Below are 26,491 nucleotides of genomic sequence, written 5' to 3'. Positions count from 1 at the left end.
TTTCTCAACTATTTATCAGTACTTGCTGGTGCGAAGGGCATCATGGCAAACATTCTTTCCTCAGACACCAGGCTCCAGAATCCTGCCCCCAGGCACCCGCCAAGGTGCTCTCAGAACACCTGCCTCTTAGGAGCTGGGACCATGTACATTTGCTCTTTGTCCTTTTCGTAGCACCTGGTACATGCTGTCTACCCCCAGGCTAGACATCTATACTTGTTCTTCATTAGTTTTCTCACAATCTCATTTATCCATATTTATCAACTCCTACCATATGCCAGACACTGGAGTAAATACTAAGGGCACTGGTGACATAATGAATCAGTTCCTGCCCTCATGGAGTTTGCAACACAGCGGGGAGGATGAGAAGTTCGATAAGCAATTAGAATTCAGCAGAGTCAGTTTCTGAAAAACATATTTAAAGATAAGAGCACATGATTTCCTGCTTTCTGTAAGATATTTTACGGCGTTTATGAACTGTAAGCAAGTTAATTAGGACAAAGAATAAATAGTATTATGTCACAGCTAAAGAATTGTTCATTTAAAAGCTGACTCTTCCGAAGTATCCCAAATATACAACGTGGTAGGATTTGGTTTCAATAAATAATAGTAAAAAAAAATTGCTGGAAACCCGAAGTCACATCTTTTCATCTGACATCGTATCATAACATCCACAAAAGAGGTAGAATTCCAAGTTAATACACAAATGTGCTGTGCCTGGGATAACATCAGCTCTACTCAGGAAAAGAAAGGGGATCCGAAAGATGAGAATCAACCCCCCAGGCAGTCTCAGATCTGAAGCTCCATACCTGAGAGACAGGGTGGATGCAGAAGGAGGTGGGGGAATTCTTGACAAGGAGCAGGGAAACTCTGAAGGAGGTTTGAAGAAAACTGAGACAGGATGGGGAGAGGTGAGTGTCAAGTTCTCCCAGGTGACTTCTCCTGGATCTCTTTGCTCCGTGCTAGTGTACTGTACCTCTGTACCTGTGCAGTCTTTCTTGTGCCAAATGCTGGGTGATGCTGGCTTCTGGCAGTGATTGTTTATTTACTATGTTCTAATACCTGAGCAAGCAATCACAAGGAGTGGAAAGATGGTGTTTATACTAAACATTCTGGTTTGCTGTTATCAAAGGTATGGTCTACCCGATAAGGCAGGAAAATACATTGCTTTAATAATGTATCTAAAATGCTAATCGTTGTATGTGAAAAGTCTTTTTTCCATATTTCTTTAGGGCAGTGACTAGGGGAGCACAGAGAACCTTGTGACCCCTCCTGGATAGATGTCCAAGAAGGAAGAGTTAATCACTGTTACACTATCTGTAAAAGATTAAAAAGTAGAAATAGAATATATTTTCGTACTCTCTTCTGCTAGTTCTGTTTTCTTCTGTTTCTAGACATACGCCAGTTTCCAGTACGGCCAGGCCAGTTGCATTTCAAAAACGCACATCAGGATATCTTAGCCTTCAGTCCACAGGGTCTGTTTCAGTGCGGAAACCTTCCTTGTATCTTTCTGCAATGTCTAAACAGAAAGCGTTCATTCAAATCTTATTCAACTTCCTAGAAATTAAATATGAAAGTCGGTGAGAGCTGCAGTGCTCTCTGCTACCCAATGCAAATGTATGCAAATATCTTCCTATTAGAATCATTGTCTCGTTGTCATCCTCGCACAGGGCACATCAAAGCCATATGACCTGATTTTTGCACCTGCTGTTTAATTAAATTTACAAGGCAGACACACTCTCCACTCCCGGTGATATACAAATCCGTTTTTACAACCACAGCTTCTAATTTACAAGATAGTTGACTGCTGTGCTTCACCACCAATAGCTGCCCAACTGTTCTTTGTCACAGTCAAGATGAAAAAAGGAAGAAGTGGCTATCGTTTGGGCAGATGGATTAACAGAAACGTCGCAAGTCAGTTCCGTGGCTCACCCAAGCCCCACAATTTTTGTTGGGGAGACGCAAAGGAAGATACGAATTGGGGTATTTAATACCAATAGGAATAGCAATTTTGATTTTGTTGACTTCCCCCTAATTTTCAGGAAAGGGACAAGACTCTAAGCTTCTCTGCCGTTGGTGCCCGTGGTTACTTTGTAAATGGGGAGTTAGGAGTTAGGGTGGTTTGACGAGAAAGATCAAATGCTAGGGCTGTCAGTGTTTTCTGAAAGTTATTTGTTACCTGAGGATCACGCACCATGAAATTCTCCCCGGGGCGTCTCTCCACCAGGAACGTTTAGTCTTTAGTGTCTTCAGGTAATGGCCAAAGGAAGAGCAGAGAGCCACGCTCAGCTTTGTGCTGTTATTTGTTGTTGGGCCGGCATCCTTTTCTTTGTTTCCTGAGAGCTAGTGCACAGATACGGATTTGATTTCCCTGAGAGACGGCTCAGAAAGAAAAGCCGAGGGAAGTATTTTAAGAGAAAGCTAGAGTGGATGGAAAAATACATCTTTGTCTTTTTCTGCTACATCACCCAACGCAAGGACTTAAGTGGAAGGATTATGCCTTTTCAGTTATTGTATATAAAATAATTTAATCAGTATAATAATTTAGTTTCACCCATACGCTCTGAAATCTTGAAGGTCCTCAAAAAGCAATTTTTGTGAAACGTTGTCTTTTGATAAAGGGAAGTGAAATTCTGAGGGTCCGCCAACAGGTGGCGCCACACATTCACCGAACCAAATTACATTGCAGACAAGTTTGGAACAAGTCACATAAATTAAAGCCTTGAGCTGCAACTAACTGTGAGACATATGGGTTGAGTCCCAGGCCTGCCCAAGAATAACTTTGAAGAAAATTTTGTTTTCTGGCAATACAGATGCTAACACACCACAGAACCTTTAAAAAGAATAAATATGTAGATGGTTCATAGCTTTCAGAATAATTTAACCTTCCCCCCCAAATTAAGATAGCATCATAAAAATAAAATGATATAAGCTCTGTTGTGTGCTTTGGAAAAAAAAATTGGTGGCTGTGATCCTCTCATGAAGTATTTGTCAACTAGTTTTTATTTATTAACATTTTATTATTTCGGCCTCCAATATAGAACAAAGAGTGAATTCATCTTAAAATAAGCTAATCTTTGATGAATAAATAATATTAAAACACAGAGTTCTATGTAGGAAAATGTCATTGCTTGAATGTAGATTTTTTTGCTTCTTTGTTCCGTGGTGTAGATGCAGTCAATGTGTTTCCATTTGAGAACAAAACGGACTCCTTACAAAATTCCTTATTCTCTCATGGGAGGGTCTCATCACACTAGAATAGGTGGTGAACAGTTTCTGAAAAACAGGATTCCCAAAGCCATTAATTTTAACTAAGAAATGAAGCTATTGCTTTAAGTAAACCTTTAAAACTACGGTTTGATTTAAACAATGACTCTTTCTGAAAGTCCTGGAAGCAGCACACGTTTGTGGGACCTGACCCTAGCTGAGTACTCTTGAGAATTGTACCTACTCAGGTGAGAGTAGACATGGAAGGTGAGCGACAGAATTATGACTGACAGAAACGCCAGGTCCCTTTGACTAAAACAACCGCTTCTGCAGTGGGATGGCTGCAAGAAAGGACTTAAAACAAGCTCTTACACATATTTCTTTGTTGCCTTAAAAAGTCAGAGAAGGGCAGCAATATTCGTTTTTATTTATCCTTAAAGCCAGTGTCTTTAGTCCATTTTGCTGCCCTGAGAATGTACTCAACAGCTGGGTCAGATTGGATAAGAACATTGCTGATACGTCTCAGTGGATAAACAAGCAGCGTTCCCCCTGCAAAGAAAGCACGTTTAAAAGTGATTTATACGATGGAATCAAACCATTGTAGCTTGTTGTTTTTATTTCAATACCTTCTGAAATGCAAAGGGTAAAAGTGAAACCAAAATGTAAATGCCTGCTCTGTGCCAGGGGTGATGTTAGCATGAGTTAATGCCCATATATGTGTGTGTGTGTGTGTGTGTGTGTGTGTGTGTGTGTGTGTGTGTGTATGGCATTGAGAAAAGATTCAAAATATTTAAACCTGAAACCTCAAACAGGGATAACACTTTTAACTACTGTATTTTGATCTCCTCAACCACACAGAACATGTTTTTTTTTTTTTTTTCAATTTCTTATGTCTAGCGCAGAGCTTGAAACATACTAAAGGATCATTAACCGTTCATTGCGGCCGCTGTTATTTTATTTATTATGTTTTGATTGATTAAACAAATGATGTGGCTCCTGGGAGCTAAACACCGTGGTGGGAGCCAGAAAGGATGCAGACATGAAAACTGAGGTCTTTTTTGCTTATGGAGTCAGTAGCTGAATTATGGAGACAGACTTATACGCGTATAACGGCAATAAAGTAAACTGTCTTCACCTTTCTCATCATCAGCTCCTTCATGGGCAAAACGAGGCTTCAAAAAGTTGGGAGGATTAAATAAGAGGAGTTTTCCCGGACTCGACACACAGGGACCACATAGGGGGCTGTCCCAGAGGCTCCACCTCACTTAAATCAATGACACTACCCGAGTGGTGTAGTCCAGTTCCACCTGACACGGGAGAACACTGTGCTCAGGAAGGTTACCTGCTTTTCCTAAGACTGCAGGGCTAGTTGCGGGAGAGCGGGCAGTGGGACCCAGCTGTCTTGACCCCCCAGGATGAATGCTTGACCCGGATAATGACAGGTCTTCTGCATGGAGCTTCAGCAATGGCCTTTCTGGATGCGCTCCTGCACTTTTCCCTCTGTCAGTCAGTAGCTGTGTATTGAACGCCAGGGACTCCCCGAGGCCCTGAGGTGCACAGGATTGAAGGCGTGCTCCCCGAAGGAGCTACGGGTCTGTCCGAGGAAGCGTGACCAACATACAGGTAGAGATGGTGACAAAAACCCGTGTCAAGTGTTAATAAAACTGAGAGCACAGGGCAGTCCCCATCCAGAGGAGAGCCGTGGCCTCATTCCGTGTGAAACCCCGTGTAGACGTGGGCTTTACCTCCGGAGATCGTGGTGAGGATGAGATGAAATCACGTGCGCAGACATCAGAGACCCACCCCGGCCAGAGGGTAAACACGGGGTGGTCACTACTGCGTCATGGGGACTATGTCCTGAAGTAGTCCCGAGAAGAACCCTGTGACCTGGGCAGTAATCCTTGCACCTCACAGACTAAAACGGCGCTAGGAAGTCCAAGTATCCACCCACAGTCGGCAGATGGCCGGCGTGGGAGCTGAGACTGGGCCCTGGTCACTTCTGGTTCTAGGACCCGGGCTGAAAGCAGCCCTGTGAGGGTTCAGGGTGCAGGAGAGGGTCCTCAGGTGGGCGGGCCAGGGTTGCACCGTGAGTGTGGATTTGGGGGGCACCGGGGGTGGGGAGGGGGGGCTGAGCAGAGGCTCAGAGATGCTGCATGTGGAGGACGTTTTCTGTACGCACCCCGAGGTTACTCCGTGTCGTGGTTTTACATTACTTTCGGTAAGAGAAAACCTTTCTGCCAGGTCCATCTGGACAATTTTCTAAAAATCATTATGTGTACTACTTGAATGCCTGAACACATAAAAACACCTACTATTTTTGCCAAAATCTGACACTTTCAGTGGAAGTCACGCATCTCATTAAAATGTGAGAGCTGGTCAGTGTCCCTTTGCCTGGATTCGCAAGGAATAGGTCCTCGCAGGCCAGAGGGCTGAGTCCTAGAATCATTCGGTCCTAGCAAACCCTTGGCCTTTTCCACAAAGGAATCTTATTGCCAGCCAGACACACCTCACAAGTTCACACTCATATGAACAGGTGCACAGACATACTTCCAGGGGCCACTCTGATGAGAGCACTTTGTACGTCAGAGAAACAAGCTCAGGATGTAATCAGTAAGCCCCTGGGTCCAGAGCTCAGCCTGGTTGAAAGGAACAGGTTTGCCTTGGAGCAGAGAAATCCTATAAGGAGTGCATTTAGGATTGTAACCTGGTGCCCTGAGACATCGAAATCCCCTTGAGTCTGATGGGTCTGCAAAGACATCAGAGTGCAGAGCCAGTCCTGGGTGGCGTCCTGCTGTAGAGACCATGGTGCTGGCTCAGCGTGTGGTGCTGTTTCTAATGGCAGGAGAGGAGAGGACGACAGTCTGTGTGGGAGAAAGGGGATGTGGCTGGGTGAGATGCAGCTGTCAGCCAGGCTGCAGAAGGCAAGGGCACCGAGGGGTTGGCCACCAGAAACGCATGGATGGCCACACTGAGCAACGAGGGAGGACGGTCCAGGCAGGACCAGCCATGCTTGGGGAAGCAGAACCTCCTTGTCCCTCCTCCCCTGCTGAAGTCATCCCAAAACCAAGTTGAGGTGCTGCTCAAACAGAGTAATTGGAAGTTCAAAAGACTAGGAGGCAACAGAAGGGAAGAAAAGAAAAAAAAAAACTCGCTTTTTTTTTTCTTCAGCACAAAGCATGATTGATTACGTGGGGTCTGGTGCGACAGCATCTTTGCCGGCTTCCAGACTTAAGGCATCAACACGGTGTACAAGCTCTCTCTGTGTTTTTAACTGACTAAGCAAATCACGCCAAACTAACACCCCATGGCCTCAGCCACGATGATGTAACTGCTGTCCGTCCTACCTGTTGGGGCCTTGGGGAATCCATGAGGTCATAACTATCAAGGCTCTAGGGAACAAATATGAATGACAGTGGTAGGTCCACCTCAGAGCCTAGCCAGACGTTGAAGGTGTCAGCTGACCTAGTCATGTCATGAGAGTTTCTCAAATGAACACATTCTCGTGATTCCCAGCAAACACGTGGATGTTTTTTGAGCAGTTTTTTCCCTGCTCACATCTTCTTTCCTTCTCTTGACTTATGTGTGCATCGGAGGGGCGGTCCAAGCTCACGTCCTGGATGCAAATCTGGGCTGCACTGTTTAGTTGGGACCCTGTAACTTCTGGTGGCAGGTTCTGAGCCTCTTTTTCATCACATCTAAAATGGGTAATATCTACATCATGGACGTGTTCTGAAGACTGAATCAGACTCCAGGGAAGTCCCCTGTGCAGTGTTTGGTACAGGTCAGGTGCTCTCTGCAGTTTCTCCCATGTTGATCAGCTCCGTTGAGGGCAAGGGCCATCCTTCTCCATTTTCACACACCACTCACTTCTGTGCCAGGTCTTTGCTAATACTAGATGCCCACTGCCTCCTTATTAAATAATCACGTTCATTCTCATGTAAGAAGACAGTTTTTGGCTGCTTCTCTAGTTGGTAAGTGATGGCACAAAGGACTCTGGAAAAGATGGTCTAGTCTGTGGTTAAAAGTTGCTTCTATTGGGCTGTGTAGGAAAGTCATGAGAACATAGATTTGGGGGCCATACAGCCTGAGTTCAAATCCCAGGTCCTGTCCTTATTAGTTCGGTAACATGAAGAAAGCTGAATATCCATGAGCCAGTCTCCACGAGAATGGCAAAACCTTTTAATTGTTCAGCATTTTAAGTGACAGAGTCAGTGTTCTATGTGTGCTGGCTCTTTCCTTTATATTTCTCTTATGAGTTAGCATGTTAACAGTAATGCTGACCCGATGGGCGTGTGGTCCAAGTTCTATCCAGTGCATCAGGCCTGTGTCCTTGAGGCCTGTTGTCCATTCACTTCCGCCTGTGGATACAATCCTACAGACCTAGTAGAAGGGATGAGACTGTGTTGAATTTTGAGTTCAGACTCCACTCCACACAGGCATCCTTTCTGTGAGGCCCTGCACCTGGCAGTCAGGCACCCCCGGCAGGCTGTTCCTTTAATCCAGTAAAACTTCACTTCTAGAAAGTTTATTATTATTAGTTTACTTTATTAAGAGATCTTCTTTATTATAATGTCTCCACATCAGCCCTTATACTGACTTCTAGGGAAAAACAGTATTCTGTCTCTATTATAGATGGACTTGTAGCATCTCAACATATTCCTTTGTTAAAGATAATTTGGGGACTTTAGCGTATTTCAGGGGTCTCCAACCCCTGGGCTACAGACCTGTTTGCAGCCTGCTAGGAACTGGGTCGCACAGCAGGAGGTGAGCGGCGGGTGAGTGAGCGAAGCTTCATCTGCCGCTCCCCAAAGCGCCACACCGCTCCCCACAGCTCCCTATCGCTCCCCACTGCTCCCCATCACTCCCCATCGCTCCCCTTCGCTCTCCACTGCTCCCCACTGCTCCTCATCGCGCCCCACTGCTCCCTATCTCTCCCCACTGCTTCCCATCGCTCCTGACTGCTCCCCATCTCTCCCCACCGCTCCCCACCACAACCCATCACTCCCCACTGCTCCCCACCGTTCCCCATCACTCCCCACTGTTCCCCACCGCTCCCAATAGCTCCCCATCCCTCCCCACCACTCCCCACCGCCCCCCATCGCTCCCCATCACTCCCCACCGCTCCCCAACACACTCCATTTCTCCCTACCGCACCCCACCGCTCCCCATCGCTCCGCACTGCTCCCAAACTCTTCCCACCGCTCCCCATCACTCCCCATCTCTCCCCACCACTCCCCAACGATCCCCAACGCTCCCCAACGCTCCCCATTGCTCCCAATCGCTCCCCATCTCTCCCCACCGATCTCCATCGCTCCCCACCGCTCCCCAATTCTCCCCACCGCTCCCCAACGCTCGCCACCGCTCCCCATTGCTCCTGATTGCTCCCCACCACTCCCCATCGCTCCCCACCGTGCCTCACCACTCCCCATTGCTCCTCACCGCTCACCATCTCTTGCCACAGAACCCCACCACTCTCCATCCTCCTCATCGCTACCTATTGCTCCCAATCTCTCCCCACCTCTCCCCACTGCTCGCCATTGCTCCCCATCACTCCCCAGCGCTCCCCATCTCTCCCCACCGTTCCCCACTGCTCCCCATCACTCCCCACTGCTCCCCATCTCTCCCCACAGCTCCCCACCACTCCTCACCACTCCCCATCATTCCCCATCTCTCCCCAGCTCTCCCCACCACTCCCCATCTCTCCCCATTTCTCCCCACTGCTCCCCACCACTCACCATCACTCCACACTGCTCCCCACCACTCCCCATCGCTCCCCACCACTCCCAATCTCTCCCAACTGCTCCCCACTTCCCCACCGCTCCCCATATCTCCCCACCGCTTCCCATCGCTCCCCACTGCTCCCCACTGTTCCCCACAGCTCCCCACCACTCCCCATCGTCCCCCACCGCTACCCATCTCTCCCCACCACTCCCCAATGCTCCTCATCTCTCCCCACCGCTCCCCACAGCTCCCCATCTCTCCCCATTGCTCCCCATTGCTCCTCATTGCTCCCCACTGCTCCCCATCACTTCCCATCTCTCCTCATCGCTCCCCATCTTTCCTCACCACTCCCCACCACTCCCCATCGCTCCCCATTGCTCCCCACCGCTCCCCATCACTCCCCACCACTCCCCATAGTTCCCCATTGCTCCCCATCTCTCCCCACTACTCCCCACCGCTCCCCATCTCTCCCCATCGCTCCCCATCTCTCCCCATCGCTCCCCATCTCTCCACATTGCTCCCCATCCCTCGCATCACCACCTGAACCATCTCTACCCCCAGTCCATGGAAAAATTGTCTTCACAAAACTGGTCCCTGGTGCCCAAAAAGTTGGGGACTGCTGGTGTAGTTTATTGTCATTATTTCATTTCTACAAAATTTTCTTCTCCCACAAACCACTCCCCTCCCCATTTAATGTGTATTTAGGAACAGAAATCTGTCCCCACTCTGAAGTATGACAAACACACAAAAAACAGCAGGTAAAGTTTGGCTTTGCAATCTGTGCTTTATCACTGCTCCAGTTCACCTAGTCCCCTCCAACCAGTCTGCATTGTGTGAGGCCATTTCATTTGCTGACAGATGGGAAGGCCCAGGGTAGCAAATCTTGACTCTTCCTCCCCCCTCCCCTCTGCCATACCTATTTACTTACAAGAGTCCCCTGGAGCAGTGAGACACCAGCGAACTACAGGATATATGGTCCTTGCTGGCCGAGGTGCTTGAGCTTCAGGGGCCCCTTGGCCTTTATGTCTGTCATTAAAACACTGTTGGCTGTCTCTAAAGAATCTTATTTTGGAAAGGGGTAATCATGTTGGCCCATCAGAGGAAACCATAAATCTCCTTGGACACACAGCAATAGAATTTCACTGAACAGAAAGATGAACTCTTGCCAGTCTGATGTTTCATTTCAACCTGGCCATCTGTGTTCAGACAGAAACTCGGCTACTGTGCTGTACAATCTCACAGCAAAGAAGCATCCCACTGAAATCTTCTGAGGCTATTAAATTTTTAATCACAATATTTTTTGTATACTATAATGGCAGCTACTCCTTCCCCTAATTTCTCCCAAGTTTAGCCCCGATGTCTTGCTGTGGAATCTTCTTATGCACATGGAAAGAGCTAGGTCTGCTGATAATTGGACGTGAGAAAGTGACCTCATTTCTTACTAAGAGGATAAGCTTTGGGGGCAAGAAGGGTTTGGGTTGAATTTAGATGCAGGGGCACAGCTGATGAGCCAGAGGCTGCTCTGGCTTTCAAATGAACTGTAGTTCCACCATCATGATAACATCAGAAATGGTTGAAATTTTCCTGGTTAAGTTATTCAGGGTCATGCTTTGATGAGGCAGGTTCTGGAATGCTAAAGAAACTTAAGGAATGTGCGAGTATCAACTTATATTCAGTGTCGGGGGCTCTTTATTCCTGGTTAAATCCAATAGTAGGCCCATCTCAAAGACAAAGGGAGATGGCTGAGAGGGACTACAGGACCCCAAACCACAGCTGTCCTGTGGTTGACCATAGCTGCTGCTGAGAGCAGGCCCACTCACCAGGGCAGTGGGAGGTACAGCCTCAAAAGATTTTTTTATAGACTTGGATTGAAAAAGGCGGGTATCAAACATAATGGTTCATTCAACCTCTTACGCAACTTTGTGAAGCAAACAACTACTACATGCCAAATACACTCCAGCTCTGCAGGATTTATGAAGAACTATAAATAAGCTTACGTTTGAATAATACAGTTGGAATATGCACATACAATCGCTGAAACGGTGTAAGGCAGGGTGTTTTAATGGTAAGACCACCAGTTCAGAAGCATGGTTCAGAGTTCAGAGGAGGAAGAATGCTCCCTGAGTCCCAGTGATCAGGGAAGCGGTGGACCATCTAAGCCAGTCCTATGGACAGGGTCTTCTGCTCTGCTTTCCTGAATCCCATGGAGCAGAGGAGGGGAGCCTTGAGCCGTAGCATTAGCCAATCTCTCTGGAGCTGCCTTGTTTTCAATTGCAAGTGCTTTAAGATTAAGCTAATGAGCTTCCCTGCTGTTGATGGTGGGGAGCCAATACCTCCTCCCTGGCATCCAGCCCTGGTTATTTTTCTTTTAAATAAAGAAACAGGCTGTCTACCATCAGGTGGAGACCTAGGTGTCTTACACAGACTCAGGTTGGAGAACATCTTTGCCTCAGGTGACAGATGGCCCCATCACATTTCATCTCCCAGACCTCTGGCCCCAGCAATAGTGCACATATGACACCAACCTTGCAGACACTCTGTCATCCATTCCCATTAAGATGTGACAGAACTCAATCCATCCAGCTGCCAGTCAAGCTTCAGAACGCAGTTTCAGGGACTAAAGAGTACCACTTGGCCTTCTCCATGACCTGGTTCTTCCCCTCTCAGCCAAGAGTCCAGGAAGCCTTTCTCAGTAGTAGAACAATAATTGGAATTCATAGTTGATGATGGGTTGAGTTGACCCCGCAATGCTGTTTACCCATCCTTGCTTCTCTTGGAAATTCTGGCATGCTTCATCTTGACTTGAAAAATCTCAGCAAAGCACGACTCTGTTTTTGTTTAATGCTACTAAATTTGAAGGAGGTGTGTTTCTGGCTGAGTGTAGGTTTTGAAGGAAAACATTTCCTATTTTTGCGAGATACTGTATGTCAGGTTTTTATTTACCATTCTGTTATTTATTGTGCTCTTTTCATTTTTATTTTTTGTTTTGTTTCACTCCTTGTAGCATAGCAGTTTTAAGACTGTAGAATCCTGTCTTTATCGTGGACTTGGAAAATAAATCCAAAGTTGTTGGTACAGGAAATTGTTGCTGTGGCAGGAAACCACTGAAGGAAAACACAACACCTGTTCTTCCCCCCTCTGAAAAGTAGAATACCTACTACCAGTATGTTCCAGTTAAAACTCCCTATTTCCCAGCTTTTCTGTCAGTGCAGGGTGGTCACGTTACTAAGCTCTGGCTAACGGGACACAAATGTGTGTTCTCTGTGACTGTGGGGTTCTACACGATGATGGACGGGGAGCTCTTCTCTCTTTCCTCCAGCCCATCTCCCATGTGTGAATGTGCTTCCTGGACCATGAGGATGGGGAAGGCACCTTACAGATGGCAGAACGATGGTTTACAGGTACCTCATCCTTGAAGACGTTGAGAGCCATCATATCAACCCTGGACTGCTTCTTGGTTATGAAAGAATTAAATCTGTGGGTTTAAGACATCTATTTCTTAGGTTTTCTGTTCAAGGCAACCAAACAATCCTAGCTGACATATCACTAACCCTTCAAAGTTACTTGTACTTTGCTGCAAATGTTTTTGTGCATCACCAACTCCAGAAATGCCTGTTCTCTAAATGGAAGTAACACCCAGGGGCTACATGCCTTTGCTCAGTTCCCATCTAATTACCCATGAGAACACCTCCCCTACACACAATCCCCTAGGACAACTGTGTGTTCAAAGATGAGATGAAGACACCTAATTGGGTATTTGCTGGTAGGGAAGCTCTTGCAATTGAGCTTGGGATGGAAACACCAAAGAAGAACAATACCTTTAACCTGCAGTGACATCTCTTCCACGTTGGTTGGGCTACTTTAAGGAAGGATGGTAGCATGAAAATGTCAATTCTCGCCTTCCTTGTCCCACCATGCAATCTGTAATCAATGATGCCTTCTACCTGAAGACCCAGTCATACCTTGTACTTAGTCAGTCCTGACCAATAATGTAGAACATTAGAAACCTTAGTCTGACCAGGAAGGAGGCCCTGGAATCAGTGTTAATGCCTATTACCTGGTGTGACTGAGTGGGACCTTGCCGACCCACAGCTCACTGAGTCTTAATCTTCCTCTAGTCCCCGCTCACCTACCCAGGCTTTATCCCAGACTTCATCTTGGGGTGCACCCCTAGCTCTTCAGTTATTTGCCTGATCCCCAGGTTCTTCGACTGAGCCTTTGATGCCCTGACTAGTACTAGTCAAACTTTACCCTATGGGGCTGGGATATGCTTACCTGGCCTCGTTCCACAGATTTATTGCCTGCCAACTATAAGCTATATTCTGGGCCAGATGCTGAAGACAACTCAGTGTCCACCTGTCACCTGGACTCCTTGGCTGTGTCCCCACTCATGATATATTTCCCCTTGAATACTGTGACTACTGTGACCATACCTCACCCTTTGGACTCAGTGTATTGATTATAGTCCTCTGAGGTCATTGCTACAACTGGGTCCTGTTTTCAGTCTATGACCTGCCTTCTTTCCCATCCCAACAGCCCATGTTGCTTGTATCCCAGAACTAAGCCATGGCATTCTAGTAATTAGCTGAGCAGAGCCTCATTGGTCTTATCTTGAAGCATGGTTGGTTCATTTCAGGTCAAAAGGGACGGTCTGGTTCATTTTTAGAGCATGTGGCTCTAATCCATTAAATGCACCTGTGTTGGAAAATGGCTGACCTGATTGTAAAACACAATAATCACTTTACTGAAGCACTTGTGTGTCTTCCCGTGGTGAGGATCTGTAGCGGTTGGGGGAAAATTTCACTGTGGCTTGTGGGAATTGGAGCTGAAACAAAGAAAGGGAGCATGTGTGGCAGCAACTGGGAGGCATCGCATCACCTGCACGTAGGGAAATGGGAGAAACGAGGGCAGAAGCAGCAGGGTTCTTACCAGCCCCAAGCAAGGATTCAGGAGGGAGGGAACCCCAGGGAATGGGCATATCTGGGAGAGATGGCCAAATACTGACTCATTCAACAGTGTGGTTAGAAACAGTCTCCCAATATAATTCCAAAGAGGGCTGGTCAGTGGGTCTGGGCAAACAATCTATCTGTTCCAGTTATGCCCAACACTGTGTTAAGGCACTAGGAGAGAAAGTGAATGTTCTCAAAACACAAAGCCTCTGCCTCAGATTCTAAGAGCACAGGACCACCCTGTGGATCCACAGAAGAAGGGCTGTACGTTGGGGGGAAAGTTGAGGCTTGTCCTACTGACTGAAAACTGGAAAGACAGCATCTCCCACCAGTTACACAGCTACAAGATAATCAGTAATATCTTGACTGCACTATACTTTCTCCCCGCAGAATCTCAATGTGCTCACATTGACCCCGGCCTCAAAATATCAACCAATGCAAAGGTTCTCCTCCTTCTTCTACCTCAAGAATGTCTGAGCCCAACCCAACAGCAGTCAAAGTTGTGCACTCACTTTCCTTAATTAAAAAAAAAAATTATAAATTGTCTATGTAGTTCTCCCTCGCTAAGTCAATAAAACTCACTTCTATCATGACAGGTTGCCTTGTTTGAGGAAAGGTGTGTTCCATAATTTGGAGAACTCAGCAAAATCCAGCTGAGTCTTCCCCAGTTGTGGCCTGGACCAGAGGTCTTGTTCCAGAGCACTTCTGTTAGTATCTCTGGGGACCTCGTTCATCCCTTCCTCTTTGAGTTTCCTGGCCCACAGCAGAGAGATGAGTCACGTGATGATGTGTATTTACACTGATTTTTGCTGAAGCTTCTATTCTTTATTTTGTCCCAGGAAAACTAGATTTCACTTGTGGAAGTCTTTGTTCTGACTGGAATTATTTTCTTGTAACTTCTTGGTGAAATTTTGTGTGCCTGATCTGACTTTGTCTTGCCCTATATTTCCAAGAACATTATCGAAAAAGGGAAGAGTCCGTAGAGAGAATGCCAATAAATCCATTAACAAAATCAGCCCCGAGAAGGGAAAAGTTAAAGGTCTCGTCAAGCTGCTTCCCCTCATCAAACAAACTTTGCCTCTGGCCACTATTTGAAAACTGTAGGGTGTCTGTTTTCCCTCCATCCTGTCTGCCTTTCTGAGAATTGATTTGAAAGCTGAAATCTTTAAAAATGCCTCTGTGAGGAAAGGCAGATTGTTAGGTCTGTGGGCAGAAATGGCCAACTTCTGGTCACCTGGCATCAAACAGGAGGTTCTGGAGGACACATTCAGCCAGTTGCTGGCAATGCTCACCTGATGATCTTATTTTACATCTTAGCCAGGTGGATGCCTGACTCCAGTTATGCATCTCCAGTTATAACCCAAATGCTTGCACACCTCATAAAATAGTACAATACCATTCATTATAATTTCATCAAATATAATATGTAGAACTTTCAATATGACCAAACTTATTAGTCACATTAGAAGTACCTCAGAACAAAAAAACAGGGCACTTCCTAATATTTAATGAACTGTCTTTATCAGTTGGCATAAAAAAGCATTCTAAAAAAATGTCAGGCTCAAAAATGACTTCAATAAAGTAGTCTCTGAGGGAGAATTTAGCTCCCAACTTCCAACTTTTCCTTTAAACTCACAAAAAGTATTGCTATTAACTACTGAGGACAAAAGCCACCGTTTTCCTATAGATACACAAGTGCTCAAATTTTATTAATAAATCCTACCCTTGGGTCCATCCTATTCCTCAGAGTCAATACAGAACCTAAGTATTAGGCATCTTCATTAGACTCAGACATCCCCTACTTCCCAGCTGACAATGGTTACCTGGACCCCTTTGATGGAGGAGATGTTTTGTACTATTGTGATATGAAACATCCAACTTAACTGGGAAGCTTTGCTAGTGAATAGAATTAGAGCGAATGCTCCTTGTGAGATCTCTTACTTGAAATTTCTGGATTTCCCTTTATTTATGCTCAGATGATAGTTAATATGGGTATAGACCTACTAATATTCTCATGCTTAAATCAGACCCAAACTTGAATGGGGCAGTAGACAGATCACAGCATCTGTGGCAGGGTTTAGCTATAAAGTGGTAATAATAATAGTAATGGTACCAATTGAATAAGATCCTCGTGAAAAGAACTTAGAACAATGAATGACACCCAGCACATTCTTCATCATCACCATGATTGGAAGGATGAAAGGGAATGTTGACAGTAAATCTACTTTGTTGATCAGAAAGTCCTATGTTAATAAGAGTGGTACCATCCAATTTGGTCACAGATAATATTCTTCACAAACATAGAATGACACCACTTCTCTTTCCAAATCAGACCACTGAAATTCTTCCTGTTGAATTGTGGAAATTGCTCACATCACATTATATCTTGTTTAGAGTAAGTAACCAGATCCAAAGAGATGCCTAAAGAACTCCTCTGTGATCATTATTTGAAACAAACACTTTAATTTCTTTTTTAAATGTATCTCTTTTAGAAAGTCACAAATCTGGCACTCCTACAAATTCAAAATCAAAACATGATATTTGCTGGAAAAATGTCCTTAACGTGTCCAAAGGCATATATAAACCACTTGGATTTGTGCCATATGAAAAATCACACAGCTTTAGTGACCAGGATAATTTTGTCCTCGTTTTTGCTTTGTTAACCAATCAGCTGGATAAACTTGATCTTTTCTCTTTACCTCTCTGTTCCTCAGTTTCTTTATCTATCAGCCAAGGAGACTGGAGATAAAAAATATATAACTCTAGGGTTTCAGCCAGTTCCATTATCATAAAATTCTATAATTCTGTGAAAGCTGTTCATAGTGTCTCACCTCCAAGTGAATCGCAGAGTATTCTAATGCCATAGTAACCCATATGTACTTCACTGCAATTAAATCAGAGAGCACGCAAACAATGACGGGCCCACAAAACTGGGTATCCACCCAACAGGTGGTTTTTATTCAGAGGGATTCAAGGTTCTGCATTTAAGTCTACAGGTGCATTAAAAAAAAAAAATTAAAAAGGCAACCTCTTTATAGAACCAATTAACTAAGAATGCAAGAATGAAATATCATTATCACCATGAATAGATTTTTTCAGTATCTATCACAACTTTATCTGAGGCTTTAGGGTTGGGAGTCAAAGAGGAACTCTTTTATCATAAGATTAAGTCATTTGTGGCAAGAGACCACATGCTCCTGATTCTTTTTCCAGTTCCAGAACTGACATTGAAATGCTGATTAAAGAATTGCTGCTATTTCCTTGGAGCTGGAGAAACGGCAGTGCTTTGCTGGGAGCCTGCTACCTTGATTAATGTATAGGGCTCATCACTGAAGAGCAGCAAAAACACATATTATGCTTTTCTTGATTCTAAATATATGTACTTTTAATCTCTGTATTCAGTCTATGTAACAACTCGCCAGGGAAGAAAATCAAATTACATACTGTACACATAAACCTCAAAAAGTACTGATTACTGATTAGAGAAAGAAAAAAAAAAAGTAGAATAGAATTACAAAGCAAACCATGAAAAGGCATAGATCTGAATTGTTAAGAACCTATTACCATACTGCTGCTCTCAGGGAAATGAAACACATCAATATATATTTTAATTAAAGTATGAAGTGTTCAAGCAAATTCCACAAAGTTCTTAGTCAGCACCTTTATAAAAAAAATCTTTTATTTTATCTTTGTTGAAACCAAATGCAAAGTGATTTATTTGCTTGGAAATTTATGATTTGTGAGACTGTATAAATCAACCATTTGGGGGTAATTACTTCAAGGAGAAGACATTTGTATTTGATAAGGCAAGTTAGGGTTTTGGAAGAAATTCATTAGCTTTATAAGAAACTAAAATGCTTACCGAGAAATGAAATATAAATGTATGGTCTGAAGCTCTATTTCTGTAATGAACCATTTGAGGAATTGCAATGGTACATGAGATGCACTAAAGAAATAGAGACACAGATGTAGAGAACAAATGTATGGACACCAAGGGGGGAAAGCAGGGGGTGGGGAGTGGGATGAACTGGGAGATTGGGATTGACATATATACACTAATATGTATAAAATAGATAACAAATAAGAACCTGCTGTATAGCACAGGGAACTCCACTTCACTGTACAGTAGAAACTGACACAACATTGTAAAGCAACTATACCCAATTAAAAAAAAAAAAGAAAATGTACATATCGTGTAACTTTAAATGCAGCTTAAATAACCATGCTGATAACAGTTCTTTCATTCTTGCTAGTCAAACAGTTTTCCTTGAAAATTATATTTCATTGGGATTAAACACAATAATTATGCTCCTAATTAATTACTGATTTGAGTTGAATCAAATAAAGCCCAGCTAAGTCTTTGTCTTTGGAAATAAGGCATAGACAATTTTCATGGTTTGTAGGGCACATCTCCTCAAGAGATCTGCTCCTAAATAGAAAAACGTATTGCTACCTATTTTAGTGTTTCAACAGAGTGAAGTCTGACCGTATGGAATATTTGGAAGAATCTTGTACATCTGAGTGAATGTACATCATTTTGCTAATCTGGACGTTTGTTATTTCAGAGTCAGAAGTGAAGATGTGATGTCTTATTATTGCTGTGTGTATAGCAAGAACACCTTAGGTTCAGGCATTGTATAGACTCAGGATTGAGAGATTGCAGGCCCCGGGGAGACAGTCTGTGAGGACGATTTACTTGCTGGACAGATGCATTGACTCACTCAAGGAAAATTTAAAGAATTATTGGGGAGCAGGGCTGGGGGTGGGGACGAGAGGCCAAGTGGATTGCACTAGTATATGGAGTATTTTAAGCAAATTCCACAAAATTCTCAGCATATTTTTGTTTTTTCTCTTTTGCTTTATTCCTATTTCATGATGTCAAATGTAAATTATCCAGAAGTTCTAGGAAATACAGTGTTGCCACAAATAGATGACTGGCCTAAGGGTCTTTCTGTTACATCCTGGGAGGTCTGCACATTAAGCTGTTTCCAGAGCATCCCCACTGTCATGAGGAGGACACTACAAATGGGACCTAATGAGCCTAGAGACACTTGCGTGTTTACAACTTCAGAGCTAGAGAACTTTCCAAAATGATTTTTATTTTTTTCCATGCCAGAAGTTTCTGAGGAGAGAATTTGATGATCATATATAAAAACTCTCACCCAAACATGTTTTTAATTTGAGTGTTCATCTTGGACACTAGAAGCTTCAAAAATGTAGACAAATATATCTTGTTTATTGTCCTAAGTCTACTTTGGCTTATTAATTTTTTGCCTTATGCCAATTTTGGAATATTCTATGGTATAAACTTGGAACTGAAATAAACCTGTGTTTGGTTTTCAATTTCATATAATAAAATCCTCCTGGGCTGCTACTTACAGCTGTCACTTAGGCACCAGGGAAAGACAGGTCAGTACCTGCCTCGAGAAAGCGTACAGTCTAGCGGGGGAGGCAGATTACACATAAACAGAGTTAGTACTTGCCTTAGATAAGGGTAAAGAATTGAAGAAGTGGAGAGAAAGCTGACAAATTCTGATTTGGGAAAATGGCAGTCAGAGCAGCCAGACCTGGACAAAATAGATTTTGGTCTAGATCTTGAAGAATGATTTTTAAAGGGGTGGGGATCAGAGGGGGTGATGGTGGTATATCTGAATATCACATTATATTTGGGTTTTGTTCTGGGAACCACTCAACAGCCTATTAGCAAAAGGACAAAAATAGCCACCTGCATTAGGTTTTGTCACCGTCCTGATTAAAACACATGACATATTCAAATCAAATGGGAAGTTGGGTATTTTGTGTTGGATGCTTTGCAGAAAGAGGCAAGTGATCACTATTCAGCCCTTGAATATTTTAAAACCTAAGAAAATAAGTCTAAAATTTCAGCACATAACCCTTTCATACAATGAAATAAAAAGGTACTTATTATCTATCAATATTGGTGAAGTTTACACTCTTCCCCGACCCACCAATCCTATCTTTACAAACATATTTATTTATAGACAAAAATTATGTCAGACTATATCTGTACAAGAATATTTATTGTAGCACAGTTTGTAATAAGATGATTGGAAACAACTTGAATTTTCTTTTTTTAATTTAATTTCAATTTTATATTACAGTATAGTTGATTTACAATGTTGTGTTAGTATCAGGTGTACAGCAAACTGATTCAGTTATACATATACATTCTTTTTCAGATTCTTTTCCCATTTAGGTTATTACAGATTATTGAGTAGAGTTCCCTGTGCCATATAGTAGGTCCTTGTTGATTATCTATTCTTTATATAGTAGTGTGTATATGTTAATCCCAAACTCATTAAGGGATCAACTATATCAATTTATATCAACTAAGGGTAAGTAAATTTTTATTTATTCTACCTAGCGCTCTTTTTCTTTTCTCAAACCAAGAAGTCTTGTCTTTCATGGTTTCTGGAAAACTCTCAGCACTGTTTGTTGCTATTTGTCCTCCTTCATTCTCTCTATTCACTTCTTCTGAAACTCCCATCAGCCAGAAATTGAAGTTTTTCAATGTATCTACTATAATCTGCTGTATTTTCTATCTTATTTTGGTGCTTCTTGGATAGCTTACACAGATCTACCTTCATGTTTACTAATACTCTCTTAAATTGTGTTTATTCTACTAGTTAATTCATCAGTTCAGTTTATTTTATTTTAATTACTATGACTTTGATCAGCATATGTCTACATGGTTCTTTCTTCCAGTTCACTTGTTGATTTTGCATATTGTCTCATTCTTTCCAGGTATATTTAAACGTTCTTTTATCCTTTTAACAACTTAAGAAAATACTTAGCTTAAGATCTCCTTCAGCATCTTGTCCTATTATTTCAAGTACTTGGGGTGCTAATGGCCCTTTTTCTTGTGTCTGCTGCCTGTACTCATGATGGAATTCATTTGTGGAGCTGCGTATAGACTCCTCTGGTCGGTTTCGGTCCTTGCTTCTCCTCCGATGGGAATCTTTGGGAGGGAGAAGCTGTTGAATGATTTTCAATTTGTTTCTGTTGAGGGTATCACCATCCTGGGCTATATTTGTTATTTTAAAACACTGATTCATAATCAGAGTTTTCTTTCATAATGAGGAAAGTATAATTTGGGAGTCCAAGTCTATGTGAAGTGCATGGTTTAGTTTCTAGTGGAAATTTCTAATGAAATACACTTTTTTTCCACTGAGGGCCAGGTCACCTTCTCTTTTCTCTCCCTAGGCTGTTGGACAGATTTTATTGGTTTTCATTTCTCTGAATCAGTAACACTTTGGGAGTTCTGGTTTTATGCAAGGATATTATTTCCAGTCCCTCACACCTCAGGGGCTCGAGGCCTTGTCCACCACTTGTGTGTGGTCATGAGACCTCAGAACATTTGTGGGGCTACAAAGGCTCCAAAACTACACCAGGGATACTGCTGGAGCCTCACTCTCTGGCCTTCGGCTACTTCTTTATGTCTGCTAATAGAGATTTCCTTTTTTTACTGCAATCTCACCTAGCCGTTACAAATAAATTGAAGTCATCTCTAAGAGACGGAAAGGCAGCCCACAGTTGTGGGGAGATATTTGCACTTCACGTATTTATCAAGGGATATCAAGGAGCCCAGGGTGGCTAAAAGGCAGAGAACAAAGGGGAGAGAATAAGGTGGTGAGGATCCAGAGGAATCTGGAGTCCACATCATAAAAGGTTTACAGGGCTGAAAAATTAGCCTTTATTCTGAATGAGATAAGAGACCACTCTTGGTTTTGAGCAGAGGTATGACCAGATCAGACTTAAGTTTGAAGAGGATGACTCACTATGTCTGGGCTAGGGTAGGATAAGGGCCATCAGGTAGGAGGTCATTGTAATAACCAAGCGAGAGATGAAAGTGCCTTAGACCAGAGCCTTTCGTGATGGAGGTGGTACAGTATTGTTGGATTCTGGATGTATTTTGAAAGATAGGATCTTCTGACAGGTTGAATGTGTATTCTCAAAGAAGTAGAGTAATCCAGGTAGCTTCTAGGTTTTTGGCCCTGGCAACTAGAAGAATAGAGTTGACTATTCATAAGGAGGTGACTATAATTCATCGTGGAAATTTAGATGGTGAGGAAGACAGGATATCAAAGGGCCGAAGGACAGTGGAAAGATTATAGGCTCTGTGGATTGGTGGTAATATTGGGATGAAAAGACTGTTAGGGGAAGAGAGCTGGAAGTTTGAGGGACAGTGGTCAAAGAAAAGGGCACTTGAAACTGTGAATATGAACTAGTTGTACCTTCTGTTAATGGCACAATCGTGGGCGTAACCATAGGAGTGGGTGGCTGGGGTCCGGTGGACAACAAGATCACTGGGTGACAGGAGGTCAAAGATGGGTTGACCAGGGTTTTGAGAGAATCGTCTCCATGTGTATTGAAATCACCAATAATTAAGTCGAAGGTATTGTTGGCAGTGGATAAGAAGGAATCATCAGGGAAAGAAGACTATCCAGTGCATAACCCAGCCTATGAATTTGATTCTATTTCTTAAATCTGCTTTGTTTTCCCTCTCACCTCTTTTAATACTTGGTTCCCTCCATCCCCAAATACTGTATATAATTGGCTACTAACTGGATTGGTCTTCATGCATCCAGACCTTTCCTTCTCAAATCCATTCTTCACATAGATATCAGAGTGGTTAATCTAAAATGCAGATCTGATATCATCACCCTGCTTGAAAGTTGGGTGCTCCCCATCACTTGTAGATGTCTACATTCCTCATCCTAGAATTCAAGGTCATCTATGACCTAGAGACTTCCTGCCTTCTCATTATCCACTATCATACCTTACATTTCAGCAACAGAAAACTACTTGTGTGTTTTCCACTTCTATTATGTCCTTTGTCACTTGATTTTGTCTTCCCTCTGCTGGGACTGCCTCTCCTCCCTCATCACTTTGCCCAACTCTTTGTCTAGCAACATTCAATTCATCATTTAAGTCTCCATTCAAGAATCATATTCTCCAGGAAGCTCTTAAAGCTAGAATGGTTGACACATTACACCAAGGGCACATTTTTTCTATTATTTTTTCTGCTATTATCCTAGTAGTTCAAGAACATTTGCAGAATGGAGTAATAATTGAATAATTGGTCTTTTTTTACACTTTGGGGTAATTCAACTTATAGCAAACTAAGACCATTGAAAGACACATCTCACTTTTTTTTTTTTTGCTATTGTTTTGTACTGAAAAGCCAGTGAAAAGGAAGTAAGATTAAAATAGTATCTTATATTACTCTACTTAGTCCTGAACAATCCAAGAATGCAAGTCCTAAATGTTTAAAGAGGTAACTACTCACTACTCAGAGTATCAATTTCTGGTACCAGTTCATAAACTGTTGCCAAGCTCTGAACCATTTGTCTCCTGTCTGCAGTGAGATAAGGAGTTTGCACCAGCCCCAGAATGCATGGCAATCACATTCCAAGGCACACTGCTTAGTTCAGCCTAAATGGGTTTTGTAACTAGGCTTTCTTGATGATTCTCCATGTGTTGATTTACATCCTGGCATGAACTCCTCATTTTGGCATTTTGAATAGCATCAGCTACTTTATTTTTTATCTTATCAATGGGAAGACTGAGGCACAGTGAGAGTCATGTGACCTGCATAAGTCACAAAGCAACTTAGTACACTTCAATCTATGACTCCTGGCTCCTGTCCATAATTAGAACTATTTTTTCAGATCCGTCTTTGGTTTTAGTCATTTGACTCAGCTTTTGTTTAAAAAAAATGAAGTTCATTCCTAGTCCATAGTATTCTTCAGGTTTATCTTTTACCAGAAAGTCTTTTTTTCCCTTCTTCCTGGTGGAAAGGAATCAGCATGTGTTATGGTATTATTATTGAAATGTTTATAGTCTGCCGTTTTCTGCACACCAAGTCCACAGCAGCGTAGAGTCAGACGGCCCCGCGCAGGTACCGTCTGCTCCATCTGGCCCTCGCCTTGCTGCAGGTGGGCCCCTGTATGGCGCAGCAGCTGAAGGCCCATATGGTCTCAGGTGTAGCCCCAGGTAGAGCATATTGCAGCCTGCCAGTCTGCAGGCCTGAGGCAGGCGTAGCTGCCGGGAGGCACACATCTGAGCGAAGTGGCCACCGCTGTGCCCAAATCAGAGGGCAGAAGGTGTTCTTGGCCTCCGGGTTGGCTTGGCCTTCCAGGACCAGTTGGGGACCAAGAAGCCATAGTGAATTGCAAATGTCAGTGCCGAGCAACATCCAGAAAACTTACTCTCCTCATTCCCTTCTCTCAACTCCACTAAGGGAGGTGAAGAATTTTGAGTTAGCCTGGTGATGAAAACATGGGTCGGGGAAAATGGGTGCACATAAATCTCAAAGCGGGGTATTGATCGTTGAATCTTTCCTTCAAAGTTGGCATTTCTATTTCAGGTGTTTTGTTCTTTGTTTCATTTCTAAATATCTAGGATGAAGATTGTATTCTTGAAGGAAATCTACTTTGGAATTAAGAACTCTTGTCCTTTTAGTCTGGATTTTTCAATAAAGGCAACACATAATGAGTTGTGCTCATTAATCTTTGAAAAGCAAGAATTCCACCCCAAGTGTTAAAATTCTTGTCAATGGCAGAGAATGATACAAAAAGAGATACTTTGCAGTAATTTTCTCCTGAGGTGATCCTGCCAGCCTTCTCAGAAGCCTCAGATTCTCTCACTGCTCACCTTTAACAAAGATGCTGCCTCTGGACCACTATTCAATGGCCTTTCTTACTGGGGACACAAAAAAAGCCCTTATTTTCACACTTTACTATTCCACATGAATATCTGAATCTTTTAAAGTAATTTTTAAAAGTCATCCATAAGGCCTGAGGATAATTTTATAAAGAAGCTTCCAAGGGTACTTAAGGAATTGGATTACATTTTTGGTGTGAAATTGGCTAGTCATTTTTAGAATCCTCGGAATTTAGTTGAATCCCCCAAGGCAAAGAAAATATTAATTTACATCTATGTGTGAGCCCTGAAAAATGGACAAATCAAATAATTTTAAGAACTCTCATTTTTATATCTATATCAAAAATATACTGAAAAGTATATTTTACTTCCCAACATTCATAAACTCATGTGGTTTTATGGAAACAAATTCATTTACTTTGTGAAACTGCACCAGTCCAACTTTACCAATAGCCAATAACCAGGTGTATTAAAGGGAAGTTTTGGATTGTTTTCACTGTCTATATTCCTCAATGGGCAGAGAAAATTGGGATTAAACCACCTAAATATTTAGGGGTGACATAATTGGAGGGTTGAACTCAAGGAGCAAGGGTAAGAGATGGGCTGCTGATGACATTTTACTAGGAATGGCATTATTGGAAGGGAGGATATAATTTATTTTTTTATGGAAACAATTTTATTTTTTAAAATTTATTTTATTGAAGTATAGTTGATTTACAGTGTTGCATTAATTTCTACTGTACAGCAAAGTGATTCAGTTATATATACACATAAATTATTTTTCATATTCTTTTCCATTATGGTTTCTGACAGTGAATATAGTTCCCTGTGCTATAGAATAGGACCTTGTTGCTTATCCATTCTACATATGATAGTTTGCAGCTGCCAATTCAGATACAAATTTAAATTTTTAAATGGTGTAGGATTATGAAAGGATATAGAAGTATATAGTCATAAACAAAGTAAAACATATTAGAGACTATGACATGAAAACATAATACTCCCCATTTTAATAATTATCTCCAATTTACAGATGGAGAAACTGAGGCTCAGAGAGGATACTTGATTTGTCTGAGACCACAGAACCCTAAACGTGAGTTCCCCACCACCACACATGGTCCCCTGTTGGGAGGCAGTGACTGCCCTTTCTCGAGAAATACAGAGCTAGTCCAGCAATGCCATGAAGAAAGGAAGGGTCCTCAAAGTGTATCAGAATACTTAAATTAATTTTGGAATCACTAGTTAGATAACAAGCCAACCACAGAAGGTAAAGTCTTTACAGAAAAAGTTAAAGTAGAACTAAGGAAATCTTGGGTTTTGAAACTAGTTTTTAAAATGAATATTCCACAGTTGAGTACAATTTGAAGATGTTTGATTTGGGTGTGCCTTGCTGGTCACTCTGCCTGTAACTAGATACTGATGAGACTGAAGGCATCAGAGCGGGGAGTATGTGTCCTGGACCCCAGCAGCCTGAGGCTTTGGGTTGCAAAGGTGGCTGCAGCCCGTCTTCTGAGCAGGGCATGTGTACAGGATGGAGGTGAACTTTCCATGAAATGTGATCAGGCTCTGAGGCTCATCTCACTGAGAGCAGCCCCTCGTGGACGTCGTATCCATAACCGTGGAGTCGGAGAGCAGGGCTGCTCTCCGGATTTTAGCTCCCCTGGAAAGCCAGCTGCCTTATGTCCTGTCCCAGGCTCATCCTGTGCCCAGTCTGCGTGTGCACAGTGGGAGAGGTTCCCTCTAATCCGCTGGCCTCGCAGGCTGGGGAGGAGGAACAGCAGTGGTCTAGAGACTTCTTGAAGATTCCCGCCGAGATGAGGACAAGAAAACTAAGCGATTAAAAGGAAAGTGAAAAAACTGCAACATCAAGAGTGAACCCTAATGTAAACAACGGACTTTAGATGATAAACTGTGCCCCATAGACTCATCAA

The sequence above is a fragment of the Stenella coeruleoalba genome (assembly GCF_951394435.1).
Source record: "Stenella coeruleoalba genome assembly, chromosome: 13".
NCBI lineage: Eukaryota > Metazoa > Chordata > Mammalia > Artiodactyla > Delphinidae > Stenella > Stenella coeruleoalba.
Note: the sequence above shows the minus strand (reverse complement) of the source record.